This window comes from Fundulus heteroclitus, chromosome 21 (assembly GCF_011125445.2).
Source record: "Fundulus heteroclitus isolate FHET01 chromosome 21, MU-UCD_Fhet_4.1, whole genome shotgun sequence".
NCBI lineage: Eukaryota > Metazoa > Chordata > Actinopteri > Cyprinodontiformes > Fundulidae > Fundulus > Fundulus heteroclitus.
In genome coordinates, this window is record NC_046381.1 from 23,814,683 (window position 1) to 23,823,825 (window position 9,143).

The window sequence follows — 9,143 nt, forward strand, 5'->3', positions numbered from 1 at the left end:
GAAATTTCTAGCTTTTCAGTGTATCAAAGCATTTACATCTTTAATTTGTGCATTACTTAGGAGACCTTGGACGTCATGGAAATGGACAGCCATATGAAGACTATTCCAAAACATACAACTCTCTGAAGACCCTGAAAAGACAAGTATGAAGTTTTTTAAAAAAAAATTAATTATTATTATTTCACTATTTTAATGCCCACACATTTGGGATATTTATAAGTTATGTGTAATGAGTGAGAACAGAAAAATGGAAGGACCGGAAGTTGAGGAGGAAAAAGGGAAGATATGTGTCTGCAATACACAAGAAGTTCTCTCATGTTCTCTGATGTCCTCTGAGATGTTCTCTGACGTTCTCTGAGACGTTTTCTGAGGCGTTCTCTCACGTTCTTAGAGGCGTTCTCTGAGACGTTCTCTCAGACGTTTTCTGAGACGTTCTCTCAGACGTTCTCTCAGACGTTTTCTGAGACGTTCTCTCAGACGTTCTCTGAGACGTTCTCTGGCGTTCTTAGAGGCGTTCTCTGATGTTCTCTGAGTCGTTCTGAGACTTTCTCTGTGACGTTCTCAGAAACGTTCTCAGATGTCCTCTGATGTTCTCTGACGTTCTCTGAGACGGTCTCTGAGACATTCTCTGAGACGTCCTCTGACGTTCTCTGAGATGTTCTCTAAAACGTTCTGACGTTCTCTGAGGCGTTCTCTGAGACATTCTCTGACGTTCTCTGAGGCGTTCTCTGACGTTCTGAGATGTTCTCAGAATTGTTCTCTGACATTCTCTGAGGCATTCTCTGACGTTCTCTGAGGCGTTCTCTGACGTTCTGAGATGTTCTCAGAATTGTTCTCTGACATTCTCTGAGGCATTCTCTGACGTTCTCTGAGGCGTTCTCCGACGTTCTCTGAGATGTGCTCTGAGCCGTTCTCTTGTGTTCTCTGAGACGTTCTCAGAAACGTTCTCTGATGTTCACTGAGATGTCCTCTGACACGTCTGTTCCAGCAGCTTTAACAGCAGCTCGCCTCGCCTGCTGTCACCTGACCGCTTGTCAAAGCTTGCTGTACCTGGAGAGAACGGATGACTCCTGGCAGATTGTTTTCAAACTCCTGCTGGCTTTCACCGCTGAGAGGAAGATGAACAGAAATCATTCACTCAGACTAAAGATAGGCTTCACAGCACGGTGCTTCACGCTGTTCCATTTAGTAAAGAACTAAAGTTCCTCTGAGGTTAAGGCTGGAACAGACGGGGAAGGCTGGACCGTCCACTTTCACAGCCATTCACTTCCAGCCTTGGCGTCTCTGCAGCCTCAGAAGGATGAATCCCGTGAATTTGGACGCAGCTGATGTCCAACAGAACCAGTGGAGTTCTGCAGAGGGATCTAGAAGCTTCATCAGTTCTTGATTGACTCAAAAACAAGATTTAGAAACCTGGAGCAGGAAACTGGCCATGACCAAAACCACAATATTGTTTCTGATGCTTCTCTGGAGCTTGTGGCCCAGAAAGCAAAGCAACATGTTGGTTTTGCTGAATCTCCTCCAGCTGCAGCAGTTTTCCACCTTAAAGCTGCTTCAGGCCAGATGTGAGGGAAAGAGGAGCTGAAGAGTTCAGCAGATGTTAAAGCTTCGTGTCTCCCAGCTCAGCTTCAGGCTGCTCTTCATGTGTCCCTGCAGGTGGCGCTGCTGCTCTCTCTCTCTGTGGGCCATGCAGCAGCGCCACCTGCTGTCCACACCAGCTAACTGCAGCCATCAATCTGCATCAGCCTCTTCAGTTTGGCTTTAAAGCATCATGTGTGTTGCTGCTCTGCTGGAATCAGACAGGAATCATGGTGGAACGTTCACATCTCTGCAGGAAGCAACTAAAAGATCATCTGAACTGAACGCAGGCAGAAAAAGATGGAAAAGCTGCAAAGATTCAGCAACTTGGCCATCAGCATTTCCCTGCTGGCACCTAGCTGACCTTTGACCTCCCAGAGCCCAGCATGACTGTGACTATTTAAAGGAGCAAATCAATCATGTGTTGCTCAGATAGAAAAGTTCAAAAAGTTTGTGTGCTGCCAGCCTGCAGACCAAAAGTCTTCAATCCCTCCTGATTGTGTTTAGTCTGAGAGAGAGAGCCAAGGCTGAGGAGCACAGAGAGCCAAGGCTAGGCAGAAAGGAAAGCTGCAGAAAGGCTTCAGTCGGGGAGTGGCTCTTGAAGGCTGCCTCTAGTCAGCCACATCTAGAAGAGAACATTTCTCTGTCTGCTTAGAGCACATTGAACATCTTCCATAGACTGCTGCTCTTCTCCCTGCAAGGATCCAAGAAATGCTGAGTCATCAAGACCAGCCATCTCCTCCTCCTCCTTCTAAATTCACAATAGTTCTTGATTTCCATCAACATGTCCATAAAGTCACGTCTTCACCTTCAAACGTCCTTCATCCTCTGAGCTGGGAGCAAGCAGAGCTAAGCTTCTGGTCTGAGCATCAAGTGTTGGAGGACAGAAAGCTGCTAAAAGCAGCAAAGTTCCAGCAGAAAATAAAGCCCCCATAGTGAGAAAGTTTCCTTTAGACCTGGTCTCCACAAGCTGGTGAAGCCAAAGTGTCTGCAGATATTTAGCAGCTAGAAGCTGCAGCTGTAGAACAGGATCCTAAAGAAGCACTTAGATTTTCCTGCTTTCATTTCTAATCAGAGGATGGAACAAGTGGCTGCTTTGCATCTTTTTTCATCCCTCCACCATTTGGAGTTTTCCCTCTGCAAGGTCTGCAGCTGGAATGTTAGTGAGAACTGCTTTTCTATTATTCTGAACCAGAACAAAGCAAATGAAAGAACTAAACCCTGTTAAAAATGATGGAAATATGTTGTTTATTGTACTAAAACCTTAATACCATCTGACCAGAACCATGTATTGATTTGGCTAAAGGAGCAGAACTTGGCTGGGTTCTGGTCCAGTTCTAGACAACATTAAACAATGATCCTTGTCTGAGGAATGTGGAAACCATCTCCTGCTGCCTTTCAGTTGTTTCCCAGAACCTTTGAACAACTTTAAAATATTCTTTATAAAGTAAAATGTTTAACTTTGATTTTTCTGGAACTTTAAACACAAACATAGCCAGGAAAGGGGAGTCTTCTAAAAGCTAGCAGCTTTAGGTTTATCGTGAAAGGTTGAAAACTACTCAGCAGTATCTCAGAATCAGATATACTTTAATAATCCCAGAGAGAAATTGGTGTTTCAGTACCATCACCATAACATAAACATCACAAACATTTCAGGGGGGAGACGGTTCACTGAGGCCATGCTGCCAAGGACACTGTGTCCACAAGGCGCTGCCCTTATCTGTTGAAGGTAGATTTTCTATTGATGCCTGTTTGTAAGACATCACATCCCCTTGTGAAAGAACTGAGCTATGTTTGCATCCTTTAAACAAAGATATTAAGACAACATTTTGCATTTAAATTATAAATAATTTCAGCAATAAATACTGAAAAAATGCCCTTCTCTCCAAATAGAGGCAAACTGAGGACACTTCAGGTTAGCAACATTGTTAGTTTTCTGTATTTTTCCAAATCTGCTGGTAAATGAAAGTTGAGGCTTTCAGTTGAAGCTAAGTTCTCCATCTGAAGTTGCTCAATTCAAAGTCACAACACATTCAACACGTTCATTGTTTAATAAACAAATATAAACCAAAAACAGAAAAGCTGTGTTAAAACTCCGTAGAGCCGTGCTGAGGACGTAGGTAAAGTCCTTGAGAACATCTGTCACAGCAGCAGTTTTGTCAGGTTGCTCACCTGGAGCAGACAGGTGTGTGTTAACACAACGCCGAGCTGGAAGGACATCAGCAATGACCTTAACGAAGCAACAGCTGCTGCCATCAATCCAGAAGGGTCAGAAGATCATCTCCAAACCAGAGGAAGTCCATTATCATGGAGAGAGGAAGATTATTCCCAAGAATGGGGTGCGATTACTTTCCATCTATGTGATCTCTGCTCTGTTTCTCAATAAAGGTGCTGGAACTTCATCACCACTGTCTCTTCATTTAGTAAAGATGGGAATTCAGTTATTGGTGTTTAGAATTCCATCCACAGGGACCCACAGGTTAACTAAAAGCAATCACATTCAGAAAAAAACATCCTTCCTAAGAACACACCAGACCTTAAAGAACTCTCTCTACCTAGGAGGGTGGGCCTAGTGGTTAAAGCAACGAGCATAGACTAAGAACACACCTATGCTACAGGTCATTCTGAACAAATGGAGTACAGTGACAAAAACTTGTAAAGATTCAAGACAATTTTAAAAACTAGCTACTAGAGATATGCTGAAACAACTAGAGAGTGAAAACTGTTGCCTTTAATGACAAACCCAACACCTCACAGCAAACTAGAGCTGTGCAGTTTGAGTTAGTATTCTTAGCAGAGACAGTTTCCCTCATGTATGGATTCTCATGTGTGTGTTTAAAGTGACTTTATGTCTAAATCTTTCTCCACATACACCACAACAATAAGGCTTCTGTCCTGTGTGGATTGTCATGTGTGTGTTTAAAGTTGTTTTATGTCTAAATCTTTGTCCACACTGATCACAACAGAAAGGCTTCTGTCCTGTGTGGATTCTCGTGTGAGTTTTTAAATTTTCTTTTTTGCTAAATCTTTGTCCACATTGATCACAACCAAAAGGCCTCTGACCCGTATGGATTCTCATGTGTCTGTTTAAAGTTGTTTTATGTCTAAATCTTTGTCCACATAGATCACAACAGAAAGGCATCTGTCCTGTGTGGATTTTCATGTGTCTGTTTAAATGTGATTTTTGGCTGAATCTTTGTCCACATTGGTCACAACAGAAAGGCTTCTGTCCAGTATGGATTCTCATGTGTGTTTTAAAATTTTCTTTTTTGCTAAATCTTTGTCCACATTGATCACAACCAAAAGGCTTCTGACCCGTATGGATTTTCATGTGTCTGTTTAAAGTTGTTTTATGTCTAAATCTTTGTCCACATAGATCACAACAGAAAGGCTTCTGACCCGTATGGATTCTCATGTGTCTGTTTAAAGTTGTTTTATGGCTAAATCTTTGTCCACATAGTTCACAACAGAAAGGCTTCTGTCCTGTGTGGATTCTCATGTGTCTGTTTAAATAATATTTTCCCATAAATGTTTTGCCACAGTCTTTGCAGCTAAGCTCCACTCGTGTCTGGACTTTCCTTAGAGAGTCCACATTTTTCCTCTCTGTAGAACATTTCTTATATCCAGAGTCTGACAATTGTTTCAGCCCAGAGAGAGGGTGTTCTACATCACTGTCCTCTTCATCATTCTCAGTGTCTTCTGTCTCTGAAGAAATGGAAGCATCTCCATGATCTTGTATCCTGATGGATTCTTCTCCATCATTCTCTTCTGGAAGCTCTCTGCCTTTAATCTGGTCTGGATAAAGCTGTGAGAGCAGCAGAGACTGTTCATCATCCATACTCTTAATGGGAGGAGCAGCAGCTGGAAACCTGATGGCATTAATCACATCCTTCCCATTGAGCTGCTGTCCTGGCAGACTGATGTAGACTCCCTCCTGTTCCTCCTTGATGTGGGGAGACTTTGGGTCATACAGGTCAGCATGAGGTATGTGGTCTAAAGAATCTTCTTTAACAATCAGCTTCTTAAGATCTGCAGGAAACATTGAAACACATTATGCATATTAGAAATTCTTTTGATTTCAGCCTGAACTGAGGCACATTTTAATAAAGATACATTCAGGCAATTTAGTTAGATTTAACTACTAATTTGTCTTATTGTTTAATTTGCATTGTTGTTTCTTAACTCTTGTTTGTTTACAGCTCTATGAAAAACTATTCACTCCCCTTGGGATTTGTATATTCTGTTGCCTCACAACCTGCCAAGTAAAATGTATTGTAGGATGATTGAATTTTCACTACTTCATTCACAGAACATTAAAACACAACTAGAAAAAGCTGTTACTGCGTAAGAGCGAGTGAGAATGCTAATCTGCAGAATGATTTGAGCAGAAGATACAGAACATGGAATCGTCAGTCGAAGGCAATCCTAAACTAATGTGTTTTTAATCTTGATTTAAAGAAACTCAGGCTTTCTGCACTATTACAGTTTTCTAAAAGTTTGTTCCAGATAAGTGGAGCATAGGAACTAAATGCTGCTTCTCCGTGTTTGGTTCTGGTTCTAGGTATGCAGAGTAGGCCAGAAGACCTGAGTGGTCTGGAGGGTTCATACACTGATAACAACTCTGTGATGTATTTAGGTGCTAAGCCCTTCAGGGATTTATAAACTATCAGAAGTATTTTAAAGTCTATTCTCTGAGATACTGGGAGCCAGTGTAAGGACTTTAGAACTGGGGTGATGTGCTCTACTTTCTTAGTCTTAGTGAGGATACGGGCAGCAGCGTTCTGGATTAGATGCAGCTGTCTGATCGACTTTTTAGGCAGACCTGTGAAAACACTGTTGCAGTAATCAAATCAACTAAAAATAAACGCATGGATTAGTTTTTCCAGATCATGCTGAGACATTAGTCCTTTAATTCTGGAAATGTTCTTCAGGTGATAGAAAGCCGACCTTGTAATTGTCTTTAGATGCTTTTGGAGGTTCAGGTCTGAGTCCATCACTACACCCAGATTTCAGGCCTGATTAGTGGTTTCTAGCTGAAGCGACTGAAGCTGTGTGCTAACTTTTGATCTCTCCTCTATTGGTCCAAAGATTATTACTTCAGTTTTGCTTTTATTCAATTCAAGAAAATTTTGGCACATCCAGGCATTGATTTCTTCAAAACATTTCCTCAGTGCTTAAACTGGTTCATAGTCACTTGGTGACATGGTGATGTAAAGCTGTGTGTGGTCTGCATAGTTATGGTAGTTGATGTTGTTTTTTATTATCTGAGCAAGAGGGAGCATGTAGATATTGAAGAGGAGGGGACCCAGGATGGACGCTTGGGGAACCCCACATGTGATTTTTGTGTAGTAGTAGTAGTATCAGTTGTAGTAGTAGCAGTGGTAGTATCATTAGTAGTAGTAGTAGTATCAGTAGTGGTAGTAGTAGTAGTAGTAGTAGTAGTAGTAGAAGTAGTAGTAGTATCAGTATTAGTTTCAGTAGTAGTAGTAACTATGTGAAATTCAAAAAGTGACAGAAAAATGACACATGCCTGATAATCCCTGGAAAATAAAAAAATATTTAGAGGAAGTGACTCTGCAAATTTCAGATTCCTACGTTCATCACAGCCCCTGCTAAGCAAAGGGAGCCTGTCCCTGACCTGCAGTAACCTCTGGCCAGCAGAGTTCTGTTGTCATGGAAACTCACTCACGCCTGCAGGTCGCCGTCTGCTGAAGGCACAGACTTTGAGTCAGAAGAGCTCTAATTGGAATAAAATGGCATGTCTTTGGTAGTTTGCTTTGTGTAGCATGGATTCAGGCAATGAATTAAAATTCATCAACTGTTTCATAAAGGTCATTTGTAGCACCGAACACATTAAACCACAGTTGTTAATCACTGTTTGCCTTTAAAAAAGCTTCTTATTTCAACAGAGTGGTTCACAAATGTATAAACAAATATGTAAATTAGATGGTGGCCCCCTGCCCTTCAAAATAAATAAGTAAATAAAATCCCACCACAGTTAACAACAATCCTAGAGGATCTTGTTAGTCTTTTGTTTATGTTCACGTATGAGGCCAGCCCACTAGGGGGCTCTGGAGGACAGCCTACGGCTTCTCTCTTCCTTATTGGTATCAACAGGGGGACGTTCGCTGTACGTTTGTTGTGGTGGGAAGAAACAAAAGTTCTCCTGAACTCTTCTCAAAGTGGATTTATCTTTGGATTAACAGATCTAATATCATTATAGATCAATAATTTTTCACATTGGTGGACTCTTTATCTACAGATTTAGGATGAAATCTGTTGGGATAAAAACCAAAACTGCATCAGTCAGTGCCAAATTTAAAGGGTCAGAAATTAGTAAATTTATAGTTTAAAAAACTTTTAGAAACTGAAGATAATTTCCATTTATATCATTAAATACATACACACACAGTGTTAATTGCTGAAAATAGGTGCTTTTATACTGAAAATAAAGTATTCATGTCACATTTCTAATTGCACTTGCAGCGGTTATGCGATCAGATCAAAGCCCTCTGCTAACCAGGCTACTGGGCTGAATTAAAACACTTCAACTTCAACCCCAACTCGCTCCTTCACATCTTTACTTTCTCAAAAGAATCTGCTCAGCTCATGTGGAGGGAGGGGCAATATTTTGTCTGATGGAGGCTAATGAATCTAGTTAGTTTTGGCCTTTAGCTGCAACACGGGACACAAACAAACTAAACAATCCTTACTGTTGATAGTAGGTGCAGTTAATGGAAAGCTGCTATCAGTCTCCTCCTTCACAAGGAGCTGCTCTCCTTCCTGACGGGCCCCGGGTTCCTCCTTTATGTGGATGGGCTCTGACTCCTGCTGCTCCCCCTCAGGACTCTGTTCTTCAGGAGACTCTTCTTTAACATGTGCTGCCAACGCTGAAAAACATTACATGCATTATGAACAACTAGATCTTTACAATGTTACAACCATGGTGTAATGCCATCTTATGATGTTCCCAGCATGCAACACGGTCAAAACTGACTCCCAGCCTGGAAACGTTATCTCGTTGCTATGGGGCGACATATAAGAGCTCTGCGCGCTCAACTCATTCTTCTTGACTAGCACCACGCCAACAGGGAAGACACACAGCCGTTTCATCCTGTGGGATTTTCCCCATGTGTTCCATTTCTCGCTGGACCCAGAACTTCCGAATCAAACTCATCCCTGATTTTCTATGCAGGAGGTCTACTTTAAAAGTACTTTGAATTAATTTTCGATCCTACTGGGAGCCGCTTTCTCCCAGTGATCGTCACAGCATCGGACAGAGGCCTGAGACCGAGTGGAGTTTTCCCCTCTTTGTTGCCTGAGGGACCTGCGCTCGCCGAAGCTGCTGCCGCAGCTGCTGCCTGCCCGCAGATCTGCAGATCTGAAGCCAGTACATCCCCACAGAGAACCCAAGTAAACGGGACTTCCCTCATTTATTTCTCTTTTTCACCCATAAGGTGATATTTTGTGCCTGGGCAGAACCTATTAGGAATTAGTTTGATGCTTAACTACCCCAAGGCGGAGTTTGTTTTACCTGTGCTGGATATTTCTGATGTGTGTGTGCA